Consider the following 24689-nt stretch of genomic DNA (forward strand, 5'->3'; position numbering starts at 1 on the left):
CAAAAAATTAAACACTAAAATAATTATAAATCCCCCAATGTATTATTTCAAATTTAAGAATGTATTCTTCCCCGATCCCTAGCTGTAGCGTATCACCATGACTGTCTAGGTCTTGAATGTACCTGGACACCATGTCCACTTTCGTGGACACTGTGATCACACGTAGTGCCCTCCGTGTCTACCATGTAGTCTAAATCTTGTGCACTCTGTGTCTACCTGTAGTTCTAAAATCTTGTAGCATCCCGTGTCTAAGGTGGCTGTAGTCTAAACCATTGGAGCACTCCGTGTGCAAAAGGGTGTAACCTTTAGTCTACTAGCAACTGTATTTCCATTCTCGCAGGCTACGCATGTGTAATGTACCTTCTTGTCAATACGTGCACACAAATTTGCAGATTTTTTAGTGGAAAATAGCATGCGTACACTGTCACCACACTCATGGACTTCAAGGCACATCATTTCTCAAGTAACCATTGAAGTTCTCGTGCATCCTTGGTTTTGCACAGATCTTTTATCTTTAATTAATAAAAAATATCAGCAAATTAATTTCATTCACAGTCTTGCACGCCTTGATTTCATCAACCTCGACTTAATCGTCATTATATTGACGGCGTCGTGAAAGCCACAGAAGAAGATCTAGAGTGTCTTCTATTAGAAGATTTACTTTTTCTTCTCAGGTTGGGCACAATCCTGCATATGCATATGTATAATCCTGCATTTGAGTAACAGTTACCCAGATATGAAAACACATTTGTACAACCCGTTACAATACACTCTTTCCCCATCTCTGTATGTAACCATATGCCAAGGCCAGCTGACGGCCAATGCCTCTGCCACGATTTTGAAACTCGGGACCTCAGTTACTAGTCTGATGCTCAACAGATTGAGCTAAAGAGAAGTACTCTCTAGTCGAGCGGTATATTGCAGATAGTATTCACAGGGTTACATCAGCATGTTACTCAATTGCCAAAACTGTTACATGGAGATGGAACCTGTTAATTTATGGGAGTGACTACTATCGCCTATAATTTTTTAACCATTGCAATATAATGCTATTGGGGAAAAGCACTATTGCGATAGATCATGATTGAGGACAGTCATCTGGTAGACCGTGTTTCCTGTTTGATTGTATGCATTTTATCGTGATTGTTACACTGTAAACTGTTACTGGAAGACTACCAAATCTCTGAGTTCATCTAGCTACATGAAAATATCTGACTATTAAAACTATTGAAAAGCTTATTAGACACTTTCCAGCTGTTGTTATCGACTTATTGAATTTTCCATTGATTAATCGGAATAGAACAATCACAATATTTGTCGATAGTCCAATATTTTTGTTACACTCGTATTAAAATCAATGTAAAATTTGCATGACAGGCTAATCGTACAGAATACAGATGCGATGGAGAGAAAATGGTTACTTGTCGAGAAATGGTCGCTGACCAGTAAGGGCCTGTAGAGTACCTTATCATTGTTTATATTCAGTCTGTGATCATGGGCCGTGAAAAACTCAAACCAACAAACAAAATATATTGCGTAACTCTATATTTAGCATGATATATATCATATTGTAATCTATATTATGTGTGTATAGTTTACATGTGCATAAATCTCAGTCATTTCAAAGGCTTTAATATGATCGATTAGATTACACAATAATTCTTATCATGTAATTATGATCATATCAAATTATCGTATCTTATACATTTCACATCAAGTCTGTATCATCCATATATATAAGACTGGATTATTTAGGGTTAATGTTTATTACATAAAGGCTTAGGGCCTGTAGTTGCTAGTTTTCTCTTATTTCCAGTTAAAGCCAATGGAATGATCGAAGAGCAAGAACGAAAGCTTATATTACATGAGGTAACTGTTTCATATTTTATATTTTTCAGTGTCAAAGGTCCACATTTCACTTGTGATGACAGAATTGCCGCCGTCATAGAAACTAAGCGTGAAGGAACGAGGAAGAAGCTGGCACAGTGTGGAGTACGCTGGAGCATTATTACAGTGCACAGGCAAAGTAACTCTGGCACAGGATGCTTAGTACTTTTTTCTTTTCCTGGCAATTCCGCTGCGACAAGTAGAGCGATGGCCACCCAACTATTAATTGTGTAAGCCTCTGGATATATACACATACACACACAGTATATAAAATAAACACTTGCTGAAAGAATAAATGCTAAAAAGATCACTGCATCTGTATCAGGGTATTTGTCATATTCACCAATGCATCTCAAGGGGATGAAAAGCATTTGCAAGTTTACAGTGACAGATATTCATGTGCCATGAGTACAGAAAGAATAAATGTATGGATGACCTTTTGTGAGATTAATTTTGTCCACAACTTACATTTTGGTTTCCTTTTAAACCTAGCGTCCCCCATTTGTTACATTTTTAGCCCACCATCATTCATTCAAAATTGCCTTTCGTCCGGGGATCCGTGGTCCGTCGTCCTTTTCGTCCGTCCGTTAACAATTCTTGTTACTGCTAATTTCTCAGAAAAAGTACTGAAGGGATCTGTCTCAAATTTCATATGTATGTTTCTCTAGGGCCTTCGTTGTGCATAATGCATTTTGGAAATGATCGGTCAACATAATGGCTGCCAGGCAACCATCTTGGATTTTGATTGTGAAAGTTTGTTACCGCTATTTCTCAGAAAGTACTGAAGGGATATGTCTCTAAATTTTCATGTAGGTTCCCTATGGGCCCTAGATGTGCATATTACATTTTGGGAACGATCAGTTACCAAGATGGCCAACTGGCCGCCATCTTGGATTTTTTGGTAGTTAAAGTTTTGTTACTGCTATTTCTCAGAAAGTACTGAAGGAATCTGTCTCAAAATTTCATATGTTGGTTCTCCAAGGGCCCCTAGTTGCATTGTGAATATTGCATTTTTGGACCTATATGTGAACAAGATGTCCGACAGACCGCCATCTTGAATTTCGGTAGTTGAAGTTTGCTACCACTATTTCTCAGAAAGCACTGAAGGGATCTGTCTAAAATTTCATGTGCAGGTTCCCCTAAGGCCCTAGTTGTGCATATTGCATTTTGGGACTGATCGATGAACAAGATGGCCGATAGGCCGTCATCTTGAATTTTGATAATTGAAGTAAGTGACCGCTATTTCTTAAAAGCACTGAAGGGATCTGTCTCAAATTTCACATGCAGGTTCCCCTAGGGCCCTCGCTGTGCATATTTGTATTGTTACCAATATGAAAGTGGTTAATTAATAAACCTATAGATATACATTTTGGAATATTCACAGTATTAATTAAAAATTAGGTCAATAAAAACAATGTACAACATTAGGTTTGGTCACACAGTAAAACATGTAATGAACACACTTATAGCAAATTCATTGTTGTCTGTAATAGAATAGCGAACTATGCTTATTTTACAACAGAAATATTATAATTGGTCCATAGAAGTTCCTTATATCCGTGAATTTACTGAATTTTGCTTTGTAGAACCTTGTAATTATTATAACAGAGTTTAGCCTTACTAAATTGTCCATTTATTTTTTATTATTTAATCAAACTTAAAATCTATGTGTTGGAGGCAGTTCTATTTCTTCGAATTCAATCTCCTTTATATATCGGATTGAACATGAGCATTTGTTTTTAATTCTTTACTTACAGGACTTACCCACTGTCTGCAATTTATATATTTTAGACAAACAATGTATGCCCATGGAGTTCTGGACGATGGATGGATAGTTTCTGAGCCTATCTTTGTCCTAAAATCTATGGTGTTTAAATCACTTCTTCGCATTAAAATTTAACAGAACAGGGTATGTTAATTTTGGATTATATTAATTTATTTTAACCTGACTGAAGGGCACATCAGTTACATGTTCATCTAAATGTACACATACCAATACAGGTTCTTTCTTTCCCCAAGGCTAGTAGTAGATTTAGTTATAGTGGTTCACAGCCAGACATCATTTAGTTCACATGTTATAAAGGAAAAATCATAAAGCAGAGTTACAAATTGTGAACATGACATCTTGTAATCAGTTTATGGTAGATATCATTAAATCATGATCAATATGCTTGTTTTGTACATAACTTAATACAAATATGTGGCATATGATATATATACTCACATAAAATAATTGGAAATCTATACAAAATGTATAGGAAAATTGCCCAATTGATTGTCAGAACAGTGCTCCACTAGGGCACATAGGCACCATTTTGTATCTGACCAAAAACGTATATTAGGCCGGTTACTATTTCGTTCTAGTAGTGTAGCAGACCACCGTTAAGCTCAGGTTTGATCCCAACTGGCATTGTTACATGGGGTGCTGTAGAACACTCAAATTGGATGTAAAAGAGAGAGATAACCTGGATTGGTTTGTGTTTTAGGGTGAACACATTTTCAAAGGGGAAATTGTTAAGTAGTGTAACACGTTTTAAATGTAAATAGGCATGTAGAGATACAGGTTAGAGTTGCTTTTTAGCTTTTCACTAGGAGGAAATTTCCTTTAGCTCAGTCAGTAGAGAAACAACCAGTACGCACAAGCCGGAGGTCACAGGTTTGATTCTTTGAGGCACAAGTTTATGCTCTATAGGCCTAAGCTAGTTACTGGTCAAGCTACTGAATTCTAAGGGGAGGATCTTCTTAATTTCAAATTAAAGTTAGGATATGTCCATATAACTGTGTTATAGCATTTTACAAATATACAGTACAGTATTTAGTCAGATAAGTGAAGTTCATTACCATATATTTACATTTTCACTTAAGTCCCAAAATATTGTAACCTTACCAAAACAGTTGGCAGTCATATAAAGTATTAATGAATTCAAGCTTCCGCTAATCATTCACGTCATTATCATTGTGACATCACAATTTACACGATTGCCAGCGATCATGGAAGACGGCAGTTCTAATGAATGTTCCATCCATGACAATAATTGATGATATTTCATTAAAGATGCAAAATTCCTTGGGATTTCATCATAAATTGTAACCAAATGTAATATAAGCATTTAAACGTTTTCAGTTTGCGTTCATAGCCAATATGAATTGGAAACTGGCCAAAGGCAAATTCAACATGAAAGCGACTAGATGTTGGTTAGTGGGAATGCTTAAGTGAACTTTTAGTCATTCACACTGAAGACATAATTTGAATGCTTTGAAAATTCAAAATCTGAAACAGTTAATGTGTACTTTCAGGATTGAATGAGTATACTGTATTCAGTTGCTATTAAAGTGGGAGTTGAATGTCAAAAATTTTGCATCAATAAATCGAATAAAGATGTTTCACTCCCATGCAAAGGGTTTAATCACAAAACAAGGATTATCCCATGGGGGATTGGAACAAGATAACAGGAATTGTGACTCATCAAAGCATGCGATGTGGCAAATTGTGAATCGTTATATTGTTGATATAATAAACGACATGGTTGTTTAAAATGGCGTAATGAAAAAGCTGGAAAGCCATGAAAATTTCATATTTTATCCACTGGTATGGGAGAAAAAAAAGAAAAACCTGGATCTGTTCAATACCGGTCAAAGATATTTTTCAACCCTTGAACCAATTGGTAGGAAGAAAAATTGAAGTTTTTGACTACTTTTGTTGGTGAGTCATCCGTTGTCTACACTTTGTGTAACCATGTATGTTCAAAATTTATCTTCATACATTTCGACTTCTTTCCCAAAGGTACTTCAGGCATAAATTTGGACTAAACTTCACTAAAACCTTCTATAAAGAAAAAGCCAATCAGAAATATTTTGAATTTACTGTAGTTGGTTCAAACCCCCATGGAGCTGTGAGATGGGCCAAAGGGGATAAAATTGAATAAACTTTCAAAACTCTTCTTATGAACTCACAGATTCATGATGAAATTGAATACTGTTTAAAAATTGACTGGTCTAATTAAGCTAAGGTCCTTTACAAACAAGAGGCCCAAGGGCCTTAAACGGTCATTTGACTATCTTGGCAATAGCTTTGTATAGGAAAAATTAATTAGATATTGTCATTGTAGCCATCTCCAATCTGGGATCAACCAGAGATATTTCACAACAATCTTTGACAAGATCATATCAGTCCATCGCATTTCATGTTTCAAGTTTCAGTTAAATTTGCACTGGTTAGAAACTTGAGAAGAAGTTCAAATGTGTTTTCAAGATTTATTATCTGTGGCAGCCATCTTGGATCATCTGTGGCAGCCATCTTGTTATGTGATTTTGTGGATCAACATAAAATATAACAACACTTGGTCGGGACCATGTCAGGATCATTTCATGCAGGTTTCAGCTTAATGCACACTGGAACTTGAGAAGAAGTTCAAAATTCAAGATTTTGGAATATTTGACTCTCGTAACCTTGAAAAGTAGGTCAAGGTTATTCATTTCCACAACTTTGATAGCCCCTTTATCTCAGCATGCTACATTTATACTAAATATGAATACCCCGGACCTTTTGGCTAATTAAAAAAGGTGTAGTTAAAAGATTTTAGCTTATTATTGACCCCTGTGACCTTGAAAAGAAGGTCAGGGTCATTCATTTTTATAACTATGGTAACCCTTCATCCCAGCATGCCACCAGCAAAATATGAGTACCCTGGGACTTTTTGGGGCCTTAGTTAACAAAAAATCGTTCAACAGATTTTAAAGCCTATTTGACCCCTGTGACCTTCAAAGATAGGTCAAGGTCATTCATTTTCACAACTTTGGTAGCCCTTCATCCCAGCATTTATTTGAGGCCAAATATGAGTACCCTGGATCTTTCGGTTAGTTAAAAGAGAAGTCGTTCAAAGATTTTAGCCTATTTGACCCCATGGTAACCTTGACAATATTTCAAGGTCATTAAGTTTCACAACTTTTTTTGTAGCCCTTCATCCCAGCATGCTACAGTCCTAAACAAATATGAGTACCAGGACCTTTTGGTTGTGGTTAGTTTAAAAGAAGTCGTTCAAAGATTTTAGCCTATTTGACCCCCCGTGACCTTGACAAAAATGCGTCAAGGTCATTAATTTTCACAAAATTTTGTAGCCCTTCATCCCAGCATGCTAACTGGCTAAAATATGAGTACCCTGGACCTTTTGGTTAACATTAAGAAGAAGTCGTTCAAAAAGATTTCAGCCTATTTGACCCCTTGACCTTGAAAGTAGGTCAAGGTCATTTTATTTTCACAACGTTTTGGTAACCCTTCATACCAGCATTGCTACAAGGCAAATATGAGTTACCCTGGACCATTTCGGTTAGTTAGAAGAATAGTAGTCACGTTCAAAGATTTTAGCCTATTTCCGACCCACACGCCATGCGACCTTGACAAACACGCGAAGTACGTTCAAGGTCAATTAAATTTTCACAATCTATTAAATATGGTAGACCTTTTTTTGTTAGAAGAAGGTTTTCAAAGAATGCCTATGTACAGGCTAAATATGAGTATCACTAATTTACACAACTGACACCTTTCAGGTTATTAGAAGAAGTCGTTGAGCCAACTCCAAAGAATCAAAAATTTAGCCTATTTGACCTGTCCTGTGACCTTGAATAGTAGATCAAGGTCATGGTAAGATTTTTTCAAGCAACTTTTGTAGCCCTTTTATCCCAGAATGCTACAGGCCAAATATGAGTACCCTGGACCTTTCAATTAGTTAGAAGAAGTATGTTCAAAAAAACTTTTAGCCTATTATGACCCCTGGTGACCTTGAAAGCAGGCCAAGGTCAAGGTATTATTTTCACAACTTTGCTGATAGCCCTTCATTCAAGTTATGCTAACAGGCCAAATGGTCTAATGAGTACAGTGGGCAGGTTAAGGGATATTGAGAAGAAACAAATCGACAAGTTTAGAACTGTTAGGAAGCGACGTTCAATACGAACGGATTTTGCATGATGACTATAGGTTGCATCCAAGACCCTTTGGTTCGTGATGACCTAAAAATGTGGATTTTATTGGTCCTGGGATCTCATATCATATTTTTATTCTCTGGGATTTATTTATTATACATAGGGAAAGGGATATCAATATTGCATGGCCTAATTCAATTGCCTATTGCCACCTAGCCATAGGAAATGTGGGGTCGAACATGGAAAATGAGAATTTAATTTATATAGTAGAAACAGTAAAAACAAATATTGTTTACCCCAAAAATTACAGTGGTTGTTAAAAAGTTTGTAGCTATTCCCAGAGACAGGCCTGTGAATGCTTCCACCTGGTTTGGAATTTTCAACTGTAAATGTTTTCTGAAAACAATGAACTCAATTGTTTCTATGTGCTGGAATCAAGGAATTTATATTTAATCCTCTATTTCCCCTGATTGGGGGACCCACTACCTGCCCACAGGGGCGGTTCGACACGCCAAAATTTATAATACAAGTTACATGTTCCCTATTCCCCAAATATGGGAATGTTTATGCCGAAGCCATCATACTTAAATATGGGTTATTACAACTCCTTTCAAGTAGAAATTGGTCATAGGTACAAATTTAAGGCATTTATTGGCTGGCTTATTTAACCCCGGGGGGACTCTTTAAACAAATAAATCGGGTACTTGATCCTAGCAACATTTGCATGTTCCCCCAAAAATTGCTGATAAAACTAGTGAGTGATTAGTAACCTCTAGCCGATCTGTTGGGGGTCAAAAAAATTTAGCAAGTTCTGTTCCACCTGACCTGGGATGAAACATTGAACTGGAGAAAAACTAATAAATCCCTCATGATTACTTTTTGTTAGAAATTGACTAAGGGTACAGGAGTTACCCATTTATGACCGATATGGACCAATCCCTCATGAAATATGACCAGTTCCAGAGCCAAAATTTAACATCTTCGGATTTATTAATTGATTTTCCCTTATTCGAATTACATACTACATGCAATCACCGGGGAATCAGAAAATTTTACCTACTATTAAAATGATTTACCTCTTCCCTATTCCCCCGCCTCCGGTAACAAACTTTGTTGAAAATATAAAAGCTTTATAAAGTTCCTGTTTCCCTGATATCTTTCTGGCGGCCAAATTTGGTTACATTCCATGCTAAAAAACTTTACAATTTCGGACAAGTTAGCATTTAAAAAATTCCCAGTATATTTTTATAGGGCCTCAAAATCCGTCCCCTACTGGGAGACCCTGTGATTATACCTCGCTGTTAGTCTATAATGCATTGAGGAATTTTAGCTTAAACAAGTAGTCTACCTCAACTAATGGATGACAAGTTTTGCATCTGCCAAATTTATAAGTTATAATCCTGCAGAACTGAAACGAAAAAAGGATTCTAAAAACCATTAACTTTATTATCCCCCCCTAAAGGGCCCCTTCAACCAGGCCCCTCCTATTTCAACATACCCTCAACCAAAATTTATAGAAAGGTGTTTCTGTTCCCCTTATTATTCCCTTGGAACCTTTTTTGTACGCTTAAATATTTGATTTTGAGGTTTTTACATTCAATGCAATTGTGTCTTTAATAATAGTAGCGGATATAGATTGCTTAAAGACCTTAACGTCTCTAAATCCCCTAATTGGGGTGCTCAAACCCCAGGGGCGTTTTAGCACGGGTGGGGGTGGGGGTCTTTCAGAGCCAAAATGCAGCCCTAATTTATTCCATTCCCCCCCCCAAGGATTGTTTGTGGCCTAAAAAAATTTGGTTATAGATCAATGTTAAAAATTTGGGTAAAGTCAAGGGTTTCCAGTGATTTAAAGGAATTTCACCTTATTTTCAGGAAGGGTTGAACTTCCATGGGGCTTTAATATTTTGGTAGTATTGTGCCCCGGGGGGGAAATTGATCTTAAGGTCCAAAAAGAACCTTGGCGATACAAGTTTGTTCCCTTCCCCCAAGGATTGGTTTGTAGGCACCAAATTTGGTTACATTGGTCAAAGGGCCATTTATCTGGGGAGAAGGAGAACCTCTAGGATATGTAGCCGTTTTAAGGATTTGAATTTCAGTGATATTAGTTAAATTATTTTACTATTGAAACGGACGTGCCCCGACCCCTTGAATTAATATGGAAGGTAAAGAGACCCAAGCCAGTAACTTTATAGACAAGTTTGTTGCCCTTTAATCATCAGAATGGATGTTTAGGCCAAATTTTTCAATCTATGAGCAATTAACATTATTTTATCAAGTACTCAAAATATATTAGGATTTAACTCCAATTTCACCCTATTGGGCCACATATGGGAAGGGACCTCCAGTCAAGCTTTGGCAAATAAATTTAACTCTAGAATATTGGAATGCCTCTGACGACCAAGGATCGTTTATAGCCAAACCTTGATAATTTGATACTTGTCCAATGGCACAACATTGACCTTAAGGGATAAGTAACCAATTTATAGGTTTTATTGCTATGACCCTTTATATTAATAACCCACCTCTGTACATGTACCCTTAGAGACCTGTTTATACTATTATATGGAATATTCCAAATTTTTGGAGTAAATTAACAGGTTTCAATGGAACTTTTCCAAAGGTTTGGGATAACATCTTTGTAATGGTTTTCAGAAATCTTTCCATAGGTTATTTAAGAATCACCAATCATTTTTCAGTGCCGTGAAAAACTACACTGGACTCTGTATCGACAATAGATGTGAGAAATTCAACGTACAGATGCAACAGAAATTAAGATTGATTATCAAATCTGAAAATGAAAATTCACTATTTATTCCCACATCCTACATTTATTTTCCTGGGGATGAACAAAATATTTTCCTTACTTGAGATATAAATCGGGTTAAAGGAAATTTAATTCTATTATTAAGGATCAGTAAATTGACATATAAATTAATGAGAAAATTAATTTGTAGGCCAACAATTAAACAAGATAAACGTTAAATAAGGTTCACTAAGATGTGATGACATTGTCGGATATTTTACGCTCAATTGGACAAGTACATAATCATCGTAAATGAAGAACTAAAAAGGTTAACATTTTGATAAGCTTAAATCATTAACATTTACAAAAGCTATTTCAAAGGACATTTTTATGTAATTGTACATGGTAACTAGAATTTGGAAAGTTAAAACACTATTAACAATTGTGTAATTAGCCTGATTTCCAGATTTCATTGACAATGAAAAAACAATGTGGCTAAAAGTTCTACAAACTCTACCTATTTACAAAAATGGGTAAACAAATGTATTGAGATTTTAGACCCGACTTGAGATGGTATACCATATGTAATCTGGGTGTTTTATAGTGTTACATCGAAGAGTGGACTCATATATTCAGTGTCGGTTTATATTTCACGCGTAAGATTCTATTTTAAGGGATAACTTGGAATGGTTGACAATGACGTATATACAAGGATCAAGTATTTTACTATTAAAATCTTTGTATGCAAAATGTCAACCATATTTTGTGAATCACCAATGAATTCAGATTTATGGTAGGATAAATTTCTCAACTGAGGATTGTTTGATAATTATTAGGCGTTCTCCAATGGTTTGATTGCCGCCACAGCCAATTTTAAGAAGTAATGACCTGTTTATTCCCAGGTTGCATGTTTCTGAGTCTAAAACACAAATTGCTTTTATTTTTCATAACTTAACATTTTGGAATTCACGTCTATTGTTCCATAATGACTAACGGGAGCACATATTAAATGCGTCTTTACTGTAAATTTTCGAGTAATTATTCAATTGTTAATGAAACTGCTTACAAGAATTACATTTAATAATAACGATCCGTTTCATTACACTAAAAGATAAACGATTTTTATGCCGAGCAAATCTTTGTGTTCATAGTACGAAACTTCGGGTCCGATGATCTTAATGTTCCTATTTTGAAACATCTACGGCTTTGATATTTTAGCATTATTAATACTCTACATAAATATTTTGAATTAACAGCAAGGAGACAACTGTTCATTAGGATCACATCGGTTAAGTTACTGGATGTCAGGCCAATAATGCCAGTTTTCAAATGCTTTTTTTACAGGAGCTGTGTATGTTTTCAGTATTTCCTGCAAAGTCTTGTGTCACACATGGTTCATTGCATTCTTCTGTCACACATGGTTCATTTCATGTCAAAGCGTTCTGGAAAATAAATTAATTTATATAATAAGATGAGACTCTAACAGAACTAACTTCTTTAAAAAAATATCTGGTCTAAAAATGAATGTAGACAAAACCGAAATAATTTGGATTGGTAGTATGAAATACAGTAACGAAAGGATGCTTCCGGAATTCAATTTTAATTGGGGAAAAACTAAATTTACGCTACTTGGTATTGACTTTGATATAAATCTGGATGATATACCAAAACTAAATTTTGACAAAAAAATTGTTAAACTGAAAAGTCTGATCAGCACCTGGAAAAAAGGAAACTGACTCCTATTGGTAAAGTCCATATTATAAAATCACTAATGGTTTCTCAATTTAACCACTTATTCATATCTCTTCCCAACCCAAGTGAAAAGGTTATAAAAGAAATAAATACAATTTTATTTGAATTTTTATGGGATAGTAAAACAGACAAAGTTAAAAGAGCCAATATCGTTCAAGAATATTTTAATGGTGGCTTGAAAATGGTAAATTTAAATGCTTTTATTAATTCCCTTAAATTAGGTTGGATCAGGAGATTATACACCTGCGAAGGGAAATGGAAATCTATTTTAAAGGAACAAATTGATTTTGATTTACTATTAAATGTTGGTGGTGAATATATTTTAAAATGTATTAACCTTTGTACAAATGATTTTTGGAAAGATACTTTTAAAGCCTGGTATAAATTGAACAGTTCCAAAGAAGTTAAAGATTTACAAAATAAATCCTTCTTAACAGAAAGTATCTGGGATAACAAAAATATAATTGTTGATGGTAAACCTGTTTTCTACAGGGCTTGGTATAGATTAGGAGTTCACACAATTGCTGATCTTCTGAAATATCAAATAAACATAAATTTTTACTCTTTTGAAGAATTTTTACAAAAATATGATAATTTACACACCAACTTCCTTCAATTTCAAGGACTAATATCTGCTGTTCGTAAACGTCTGCCTAACCCTCAGCCGCAAAACCTATTACCACTTATACGTCCATATGTTCCCCTAAATATACGGATTTTCTTTTCAAATATGAAAAATTCAAAATTTCTATATGCTATTCTTAATAAGTCAGAAACTGAACCTACAGGTAAGCTGAAATGGCAAGAAGAATTTTTATTAGATGAAGAAGAGTGGAAGCATATTTATAACATTCCTTTTAAAGTAACAAAAAACACTAAACATCAATGGCTTCAGTTTCGTATTTCTCATTATATTCTGACAACCAATTCAAATTATTTAAGTATAGTATAGTAGCTAGCCCTATGTGTACTTTCTGTAATTCAGAGAGAGAAACAATGATTAATTTAATGTGGGAATATCGAGAAGTACAAAATCTATTGCAAAACTTTGAAACTCTTTTAGATGCTCTTTATATTCCTTTTTCAATTAACAAACCAATCTTTTCTTCTTGGTCTTACAACTAACAACATTAATGCATCAGTCGATAATGTTATACTTTTAATCATTAAGCAATACATTTACAGAACAAGGTGTTTTCATAAAACCTTAAATATAAACACATTGGCAAAAAATACAAGAGGCCCAGAGGGCCTGTATCGCTCACCTGGTTTTTTGTTAGTAATTATCACAAGACTCTGACAATTAGAAAAATAAGCAAATTGACTCCCAAAGTTTAATTTTGAATCACAACCATACAATGATGCTATTGATACCATACAAATATGCTATCCAATACATAGGTTCAGAGATAAAGTAATTTATATGAAAATAGTAGCCTAATTGACCTTTTGACCTCGCATCTATTGCCGTCTAAGGCCCCGGGGGTCAGCCCTATCATTTGTACAATTTCAAATCCCAGCCCTATAAGGATGCTACCATTGCATTATAAGTGCTCTTCCATTCTTAGTTGCAGAGAAGAAGTCGTTTATATGGAAATAGCTAAATTAACCCCTTTTGACCCCACCCTTCAGGCCCCCGGGGGGTCAGCCCCATCATTTGCAAAAATTTTGAATCCAAACCCTATAAGGATGTAACCATTGCATTATGAGCGTAATCCCATGTTAAGTTGCAGAGAAAAAGTCATTTATATGGAAATTGACCACTTTTGACCCCGCCCCTCAGGCCCCCGGGGGGTCAGCCCCATCATTTGCACAATTTTGAATCCCCACACTATAAGGATACTACCATTGCATTATGGGTGCTATACCATGCTTAGTTTCAGAGAAGAAGTCGTTTATATGGAAAGAGCCAAATTGGCCACTTTCGACCCCGCCCCTCAGGCCCCCTGGGGGTCAGCCCCATCATTTGCACAATTTTGAATCCCCACCCTATAAAGATGCTACCATTGCATTATGGGTGCTATACCATGCTTAGTTTCAGAGAAGAAGTCGTTTATATGGAAATAGCCAAATTGGCCCCTTTTGACCCCGCCCCTCAGGCCCCCTGGGGGTCAGCCCCATCATTTGTACAATTTTGAATCCCCATCCTATAAGGATGCTATCATTGCATTATGGGTGCTATCCCATGCTTGGTTTCAGAGAAGAAGTCGTTTATATGGAAATAGCCAAATTGAACCCTTTTGACCCCGCCCCTCAGGCCCCCCGGGGGGTCAGCCACATCATTTGTACAATTTTGAATCCCCAACCTATAAAGATACTACCATTGCATTATGAGTGCTATCTCATGCTTAGTTTCAGAGAAGAAGTCGTTTATATGGAAATAGCCAAATTGACCCCATTTGACCCCGCCCCTCAGGCCCCCGGGGGGTCAGCCCCATCATTTGTACAATTTTGAATCCCCACCCTATAAGGATGCTACCATTGCATTATGGGTGCTATCTCATGCTTGGTTTCAGAGAAGAAGTCGTTTATATGGAAATAGCCAAATTGACCCCTTTTGACCCCGCCCCTCAGGCCCCCGGGGGGTCAGCCCCATCATTTGTACAATTTTTAATCCCTACCCTATAACGATACTACCATTGCATTATGAGTGCTATCTCATGCTTAGTTTCAGAGAAGAAGTCGTTTATATGGAAATAGCCAAATTGACCCCATTTGACCCCGCCCCTCAGGCCCCCGGGGGGTCAGCCCCATCATTTGTACAATTTTGAATCCCCACCCTATAAGGATGCTACCATTGCATTATGGGTGCTATCCCATGCTTGGTTTCAGAGAAGAAGTCGTTTATATGGAAATAGCCAAATTGACCCCATTTGACCCCGCCCCTCAGGCCCCCGGGGGGTCAGCCCCATCATTTGTACAATTTTGAATCCCCACCCTATAAGGATGCTACCATTGCATTATGGGTGCTATCCCATGCTTGGTTTCAGAGAAGAAGTCGTTTATATGGAAATAGCCAAATTGACCCCTTTTGGCCCCGCCCCTCAGGCCCCTGGGGGGTCAGCCCCATCATTTGTACAATTTTCAGTTAGTAGCCCATAAGGATGCTACCAGTCAAATTTTGTTGAAATCCGACCAGCGGTTATGGAGAAGAAGTCGATTGTTGACGGACGGACGGACGGACGGACGACGGACGACGGACGACGGACGACGGACGGACGACGGACGCCGGACGCCACGGTATGGCATAAGCTCACCTTGGTCCTTCGGACCAGGTGAGCTAATAAAAAAAACAAATGTCTATTCATAGACATATTTTTGTACCATAAAGATTCACACATAATTGATTCCCATTTACAAATATGTTAATTAGTCCTAATTTGATTGGCCATAGGTCACTGACCGCTGTAAGCCCCATAGTAGATTTAAACGTCTTCTGATTGGTCAAGCCCCTGATTTAGCCCTTGTAAGACAAAGGGAGTCCCCACTATAGAGCCCCATCCATACAGCTTCAGACGCCATCTTTGAAAATTGGGAATATTTCTAAAAATGTCAGCATTTACATACTGTTTTAGAAGGTAGAAGAAATTTAAAACATCCCTCCAACCAACCCCGTCCTTCCAACCTTTATGTGTGAATTTATGGTTGTTTTTATTCTTATTAATATATCTTTGTATCATGCATATTGTAATCCTCATCCTTTGTTTTCGTTTAGGTTACATGTTTGTTGCGTTATTTTCGCTCACCTTCGCTAAAAATTTTCAAGAAATTTAAAATCATATTTCCTTATAAAATAAATCTATTCAAATAAACGGCTTCCCCTCTTTATCAGGGGTATGCCAAGATTTAAGAGCCATCCTATTGTTTAGTCTTTATTTCATGAAAATTTTGAGCAAACAAAGCTCGAGGTACATGTATGGACTAAGAAGCCTTGCTGATTTGAATGTAAACATGTATATAACTTTAATCTTTAGCAGGACAAAAAGAATATTATAATACTCACAGACACATATCAAATGGTCAAAATGATTTTTTTAAAGCAAAATTTATAAAAAGTTGGAGTAAGTGGACACCATTTATACAATTTGATATATGAACTTTTACGAAAAAAAAAATAAGAACCAAGGATAAATTCTCTACCATTAGATAAAAAATACATATATTCCACATCTCGACTCTATCCTCCTATACAACTTTTTCCTCTCTAACCTATCTTTCTTAACCTCTTATAAATGTCATGTACAGTTGGGAGCAAGCTAAACTTGGTAGTGAAGTGCACTGGAGTGTACAAGTAAAGTTAACTCCGGTTCACTAGCTAGTGCACTAGAGTTAACATCGTAGTGCACTAGAGTTAACATTGTAGTGCACTAGAGTTCACATCGTAGTGCACAAGATAAATGAGCCTGATACTCCTACTTATTGCATAAATTGTACATGTACAATCTGTTCATGTATATATTTCATTGAATGGTTTTAAATATCTTTTAATTATTTCAGATGAATTACCAAATGTACACTGTATTTTAAAAAATTAGCATAACTAAGTGAGCTATATATATGAAAATAATAAATTCATTAAATAAATTGGCTACCTGTTTATTGGTAGTAACAGTGTATGTTTATATTGTGGAAAACAATCTGAAGTAAAGAAACGCCTAATGCATTGAGTTTTGTTATTGAAGTATGACTTATTACCGGAAGCTGCAAATAAAGCTTGACATAGGCATTAATTCCGTAAGATATAATTTTATGGCCTAGACTCACATTGACAGATTTCAATTTATCTATTAGGATAAAATATCTGTATACTTCAGAAAATACAATTTGCTAATAGCTACATTTATAACTTCAGGATCTCAAATATTCGGTATTTCTTAGATATAATAAGCATATGTATTTTTAATTATTTCATGTATTTAATTAATATTTGATTTAGATTTATTATTTATTTATTTGAATCATATATCTTTGTTTTTGCCATTCTAGAAATTAACAGCTATATATAATTTTATTTCACATTTAGAATGTCAGATTTTGTACATTTAGCAGTTTTGGGCTATGACACACTTTTATTATACCCTCATAAGTCGCTTGGTGAATATTACCTGTACTGGCCAGGCATTCCAGGCCTGGGGCAATAACCAAATTGTAAGCTAACTTGGGTCCACCTGTCTTGTCATGCATGACTGCCCCTCACCTAATCCTGTAATTACCTATGAAGCCAGTTCAATTAACACAAAAATTGTGATTCCTGAAAATACAGGTGAACAGGTGCCCTATGAGTTTTGATTTTTGAAAAGTTACAGAATTTTGGCATTTTGTCAAGAAGTCAACAATTTAACTGAAATAAATTAAGTTGATATTAGCTTCCTTTTGTACCCAAATAACTCTGTCAGAGACATACAAATATAGATTTTATATGTCTCTAACTCTGTTAATAAATTCTAGCAAGAAATTTATATGGTTATTTATAATTAACAAGCTGTGCAATTGGGACGATCAGTCTATCAAATTTGCGAAATCATTCCATATGATAAACGGGACCACGTTGTGATGAGTCTAATTATTTAAATCAAATCCTTATTTCTGTTTAAAACATATATTTCTACACATGTAATATTACATCATAATATTTGAAATATATTTTGATTGATATATTAAATTTTAATTTATTTCTATATACCGTATTTATAATGCTATTAAACATATTGAAATCTAATATCAAAATTAAGCAGGCATAAGTTGTGTATATTTTAATTAAAAAGGATTACTTAACTAAAAGTGAATGAACAATCGACACTTCAAGTTCATTAAAATAATGCTGTATTGTCGCATTATAAATCATTGATGTGGTTTTTAGTGCTTACACATGACAAATAATAATGACAATTATTTATATATCATATACATGTATCAAGGGTTTTCTATTTAAGCTTCATACGCTGTACATAATAATTATTTAATTTGTTATCATATGTAATTGAAGTGTAATTGGTTACATAAAATCAGTCACACATACACTTATTAGTTCATGTACTTGTACATTGGACAAAGTACAAGGGAAAGCAAGAACAGTCACGGTATATACGACCTGTACCCCCCGCGTAGAATAATTAAATGACTTGTGTATACTGTAAACTCTTGGCACACAGGTCTGTCGTTATGGTCACTAGGCCTAGGGCCCATTTTCTCCCTATTTCCCCATTCCACCACTTGAGGTGACACCTTACCTGAGATGATCAGTCAGGCGTCACAGGTAAGGTATACCTATTTTCTTAAACCCCAGGGGGTCCATTTATAGCATTCAATTCAATAGATATATATATATATAGCATGCTGTGACAGCCTCTGTACCTGATTAGTTTAGTAAAGTCTAACTGTCTACTTGACCCCATGTGTGTTTTGTTTCATATAATTACTTACATAATATATAATTAACTTACATTATATATAATAATAATAATAATAAAAATAATGTAAGATATTTCTTCATAATTCCAGTTGTTCTGAAACCAGAACGATTTTTTAAGTGTTCCAGCAAAATTGATGTTGTGTAACTTACTTACTTTTGAAGAAAATCGTCTTTTTGTGTCCCTATTTCCCTGATGCAAATTTTCACTCGGAAGGTCTTTATCACTACGGTGTTTATTCACGTTGAAAACAAGCGTTCTGACGCCCTTCGCGGGTTAAGTTCATTTTACGAATTTAAAATCAACATTAGGTAGCGGAATAATATAAAAAAAAACCAATGCATTTTCAGCTCTAATATCGACATTAGTCGGGCACAAAACCCGATATCGGATAATAAGAATTTCCTGTAATAGTTGCAATAGGAAAATATTACGATGTCAGTAAATAAATGTTTAATTTCTTTCGTTTGATTCAATTTCTAAATTTGTTGACTTGATCACCAACATTCCAGTGACGTCACTTTTAGCATGTTAGTAGGACCGTGAAAAATTGGAAATAACGGCACGTCAGGTCCCCGCCTAAACAGTGACGTCACAATTCAACCGGGAATGACGTCAGAGTCCGTGTCGCTTACATAATTCCCCACGGTAGTAAAAAGGGAGTAAACCACTTCATTCAGTTTTAATTTGAATGCCAACTTTTTATTGATCATCAAAGAAAAAATGAGTTTCGCTTTGAAGCTCGAAATCGTGTAAAAAACAGGCAATTTGCCTTTCGTTTTGAATACGCCATCTTCTTGTATGTTATAATGAATACAAGAATTACTAGGATAAACAGAATAACCAGGTCACTATCTTACAATACAAGTTTTAATTTTGTTTTGATTGTCGACAGGGAAAACAGAGATGACTCTGGCGCTAAAACCTCCACACCACCTACATCTCATCTCATCGCAAAAAACGATAGCAGCATCGATATTAATTATAGCAAAATAAAAATGTCCAACGTTGGAAATATTGCAAGTTCATTCATTATTTACATAAACCAGTAATTAGAATAATTATTTATATCGTCTAGACTAAATAATTTGCGAATCCCATACACCGCCTGCAAGTTGACGACATTGGCCTATCGCTACCCACGATGCTCTCGATCGTGGTCTTATATTATGTAACTTTTCGTGGGATATTAAATCTAGATATATCTGTTTTCGACAGTTAAATATCTATGAACATGTGTAAAACAAGCAGTCTCAACTGCTATTCCGAGGCCGTAAAATGCAATCTTGATCACCTCAGCCAAAACACAGGGGCACGCAAATTATAACAGAAACGTTTACTAGTAATTTGATACGTATGTCATTTAAAAGTATTGGAGACCTTTTGATATGCACATGTATATATCATGACGTTTCAAGTGGCTGCCCGTATTATTTTTTGTGAAAAATAAATTATATATATTATATATATGTTATAAGATTCGGTTAGCTTTTTTATTGTCATTATTATATACACTGTATGTGATATTTAAACGAAAAACATATTTTACCTAAGAAGCCAATTATATATATAATGTAAGTATCGGTTAGCTTGTAATAATAATAAAAATACTGTTAGAGGTATCTTCGTGATTCCAACTGTTCCGAAATCAGAATGATTTTTTTAGTGTTCCAGCAAAATTAATGTATTTTATTTTTCTTACTTTTTGAGAAAATCAACTTTTTATGTCGATGAAAAAATCCACCTGGAAGGTCTTTATCACTACGGTGTTGATTCCGGTTGAAAACAAGCGTTCTGACGCCCTTCGAATTTGCGAATTCAAACTCAACAAAAGTAGCGGAATAATATCAATAAACCAGATATTTTCAACACTAAATATCGAGATTAATCAGGCATAGAACTCGATACCAGGTAATAAGAATTTCCTGTAACAGTTGCGATATGAAAATATTGCGATGTGAGTAAATAAATGATTAATTTTAATTATTCTGATTACCATTTCTAAATTTGACGATTTGATCCCGAACATTCCAATGATGTCACTTTTTAGTCCTCTATGAGCCCGGGTGATTCGACCTTGCAAGCTGACGTTTTGAAGGATTGAATAAGCCCTCATTTGCGGTATTATGGTGACAATTTGCACTCATATACAGCTTAACATAGTTTTAAATAATGGCGTTACTTTATCTTGGAACATTTCATTATTTAAACGTCACTTTGACAAAAAGAAACAGTAGGCATACTTAGGCTACAATGTAAATCTTACAGCGTTTGAGGATACAAGGCTTCGTTAAGTAGATGAATTTCATGAAATATTGCACAAAAAACATCATTAACATGCTTCTGACACATATAATTAATGCGTTGAATTGAATATGTTTGACATTGTGTGTAAAAAATCTATTTTGGTCTTTCGCCGTCGAAAACCGATGAACGCGCGCGCGCGGTACCACTGGGTTGCGAGCAGCTATCGTGATTTTTTCGTGTTTATTTTTTCTAATTCATTAAAAAAGCGATCTTTGACTATCTCTGAGTCCAAAAGGTTTCGGCTATAGCATTCATTTCTTTATATTTGAGTTGAATGCATCAAATCGGATCTGTTCTCGACATCGACTGTGCATTGTATAACATTAGGCCTATTTATGTAACTGATTCTAGTACCCTGTACCCTGTACCCTGTACCCTCTACCCTGTACCCTCTACCCTGTACCCCCTACCCACTACATGAGTTGCTATTACGGACTATCGGCTTGCGCATGCGCGGGTTACGACGCCTTAGATGTTCGAGTGAATTACAATAGATTATGAAGGAATCTTATTACTTGATATAAAAGCAATTTTTCAATTACTTTCATACCAATGGCAGTCGGTAAATTTATTCCGAGTCATACTTGCATACCTTGTACCCTGTACCCTGTACCCTGTACCCTCTACCCTCTACCCTGTACCCCCTACCCACTACATGAGTTGCTATTACGGACTATCGGCTTGCGCATGCGCGGGTTATGACGCCTTAGATGTTCGAGTGAATTACAATAGATTATGAAGAAATCTTATTACTTGATATAAAAGCAATTTTTCAATTACTTTCATACCAATGGCAGTCGGTAAATTTATTCCGATTCATACTTGCATACCTTGTACCCTGTACCCTGTACCCTGTACCCTCTACCCTGTACCCCCTACCCACTACATGAGTTGCTATTACGGACTATCGGCTTGCGCATGCGCGGGTTATGACGCCTTAGATGTTCGAGTGAATTACAATAGATTATGAAGGAATCTTATTACTTGATATAAAAGCAATTTTTCAATTACTTTCATACCAATGGCAGTCGGTAAATTTATTCCGAGTCATACTTGCATACCTTGTACCCTGTACCCTGTACCCTGTACCCTCTACCCTGTACCCTCTACCCTGTACCCCCTACCCACTACATGAGTTGCTATTACGAACTATCGGCTTGCGCATGCGCAGGTTATGACGCCTAAGATGTTCGAGTGAATTACAATAGATTATGAAGGAATCTTATTACTTGATATAAAAGCAATTTTTCAATTACTTTCATACCAATGGCAGTCGGTAAATTTATTCCGAGTCATACTTGCATACCTTGTACCCTGTACCCTGTACCCTCTACCTGTACCCTGTACCCTGTACCCTCTACCCTGTACCCCTACCCACTACATGAGTTGCTATTACGGACTATCGGCTTGCGCCTGCGCAGGTTAAGACGCCTAAGATGTTCGAGTGAATTACAATAGATTATGATGGAATCTTATTACTTGATATAAAAGCAATTTTTCAATTACTTTCATACCAATGGCAGTCGGTAAATTTTATTCCGAGTCATACTTGCATACCTTGTACCCTGTACCCTGTACCCTGTACCCTGTACCCCCTACCCAATCTCATCCCATCCACAATACTCTATGCCTAAGTTTATAATATGCAAATTATATATATATATTGCTCAATATAATCTATTATAATATATATATAACATTTTTTTCTGGTAAATTATGGCACCAGATGAACAGTATTCTTACAAAATTGACATTTTACAAAATTAGATCACTGTGACCTATATTTTGACACTTAAGTTTTATTTTCAAAAAAGTTTTATTTTTAACATATAAATGCATGTAAAATCATTCAAAAATATCATTTGGTTCCAAGAAAACTGGACAAAACCGAAAATTATCCATCCTGTTTAACCCCCCATAACTCACAACGGACTCCGACCTGACCTTAATCATATTTCATATCATGATGTCCTAAACCCCGGGTATCTGTAAACAAAAAATAATGCTTATCGGTCATGCCAACCAGAGGGCCCAAATTGACACTCCTCCTTTAAATCAATTCTTATTGATTGTATTGATTGAAGGAGGAACAAAATCTGCAAAGGCACAAGATCTTTCACGCAAAGGCGATTCAAAGACAGGGCCCCAGAAATATTGGTTATTGACGTGTCATTCCTATCCCGTGTGCGAAATTTGACCATCAACGACATCGATCAAAGACTGACTGTTGCAAGAGAAGAGGTAAGGACCATTAATCGTATCAATTGAATACACATTTAATGAAGTTATGATGAAAAATAGTATATATTGTACTAAATGGTTTGACAATACTGAAAATCTGGAGGAGAATATTCAATTATATTATATTTCTATCTGAACAGTAGAAAACAATATTCCATTCCGCTACAATGTACTATTTATTCAAATTTACCTAAAATTTAAAACGTTCCAAATCGCTATATTGTCACAAACTAATCAATTTGACTTTGTCCGATATTCGCCTGACTATAAATTTATGTCACTTAGGCGATAATCCGCCACCAAAGCATAGCCTTCATTCATTGTAAGATGTAAAACGAAACGCATCAACAAAAAGGGTATGGTTTAAAATTAATTTTCTGTATTAATTTATCTCAGATGACTCTATTTAGTGTAGGTTTTACTTGTTGGTATACATGTACATAAACTCGCATTAAAAAGTAGTTTTCATCTTTTTTGTTCCAGTTATGCACTTTTTGCTGTAACTATCTGTAGGAGGTCCCATTTCATTGCCAAGATCAAATTTGCGGGATCCTGGTACGAGTACGACGGATTAAGTGAGTCCATTAAAGCAGGGACCAGCTTTCAAGGCACAATGAACTTTGCTGTTTTTGTCTCCTGTTAGATTTGTTAGACTTCTCTGCTGAAGGAAATTTTGTTCAAACCTTGTCGAAAGGTTGGTTGTGACATTTGAGTGTTGTTCAAGTGGTTTTAATTGTTAATATTTAAGCATTAATGTTTATTTAGATATTACATGTATTGGGTTTGAAAAACAATTTGTTTGCAAACTGTGTGAATCAGTGATTTTTTAAGGGATTCATTTTTCCGAATCAATACGCAATGTCTTTGTGACGTCACGATAACGTCGGGGTTTCGCGCCATTCTCGGATTCAAAAACGTATTGACCAATCAGAAAGCCAGTTTAGCTATGAAAACGAAGAGAAATTAAATACAAGAGGCCCAGAGGGCCTGTATCGCTCACCTGGTTTGTAATGCCAAGTAATGTTCTGAATACAGGTTCATTGTTTCTTTTCTGAAGGAATTTTAATATTAACCTCTATTTCCCCTATAGGGCCCAAACCCCTCCCGCCCCCAGGGGGTCAGAGCCAAAATTTATACAAGTTCTGTTCCCCTTCCCCCAAGGATGTTTATGGCCAAATCTGGTCACAATCCAAGCAAAACTCTAGGACAAGAAGTGATTTATAGGATTTACCTCTATTTCCCTTATTGGGCCCCACCCCTCCTGCCCCCGGGGGGTCAGAGCCAAAATTTATACAAGTTCTGTTCCCCTTCCCCCAAGGATGTTTGTGGCCAAATTTGGTTACATTCCATTCAGAACTCTATGACTAGTAGCGATTTAAAGGATTTACCTCTATTTCCCCTATTGGGCCCCGCCCCTCCTGCCCCCGGGG

The 24689-nt window shown here is 35.9% G+C and overlaps 1 long non-coding RNA gene across 1 annotated transcript in view; it reads right to left on the reverse strand.

The window, feature by feature from the left end:
• Positions 1 to 11836: 11836 nt before the first annotated feature.
• LOC138312425 (uncharacterized) overlaps positions 11837 to 24689 on the reverse strand; it is a 34552-nt gene continuing 21699 nt past the window's right edge. Inside the window, exon 4 of the long non-coding RNA XR_011206945.1 lies at positions 11837 to 11991. This is a non-coding gene — a long non-coding RNA (uncharacterized lncRNA). The remainder of the gene's footprint in view (positions 11992 to 24689) is intronic.

This window comes from Argopecten irradians, unplaced genomic scaffold, assembly GCF_041381155.1.
Source record: "Argopecten irradians isolate NY unplaced genomic scaffold, Ai_NY scaffold_0315, whole genome shotgun sequence".
NCBI classification, from domain to species: domain Eukaryota; kingdom Metazoa; phylum Mollusca; class Bivalvia; order Pectinida; family Pectinidae; genus Argopecten; species Argopecten irradians.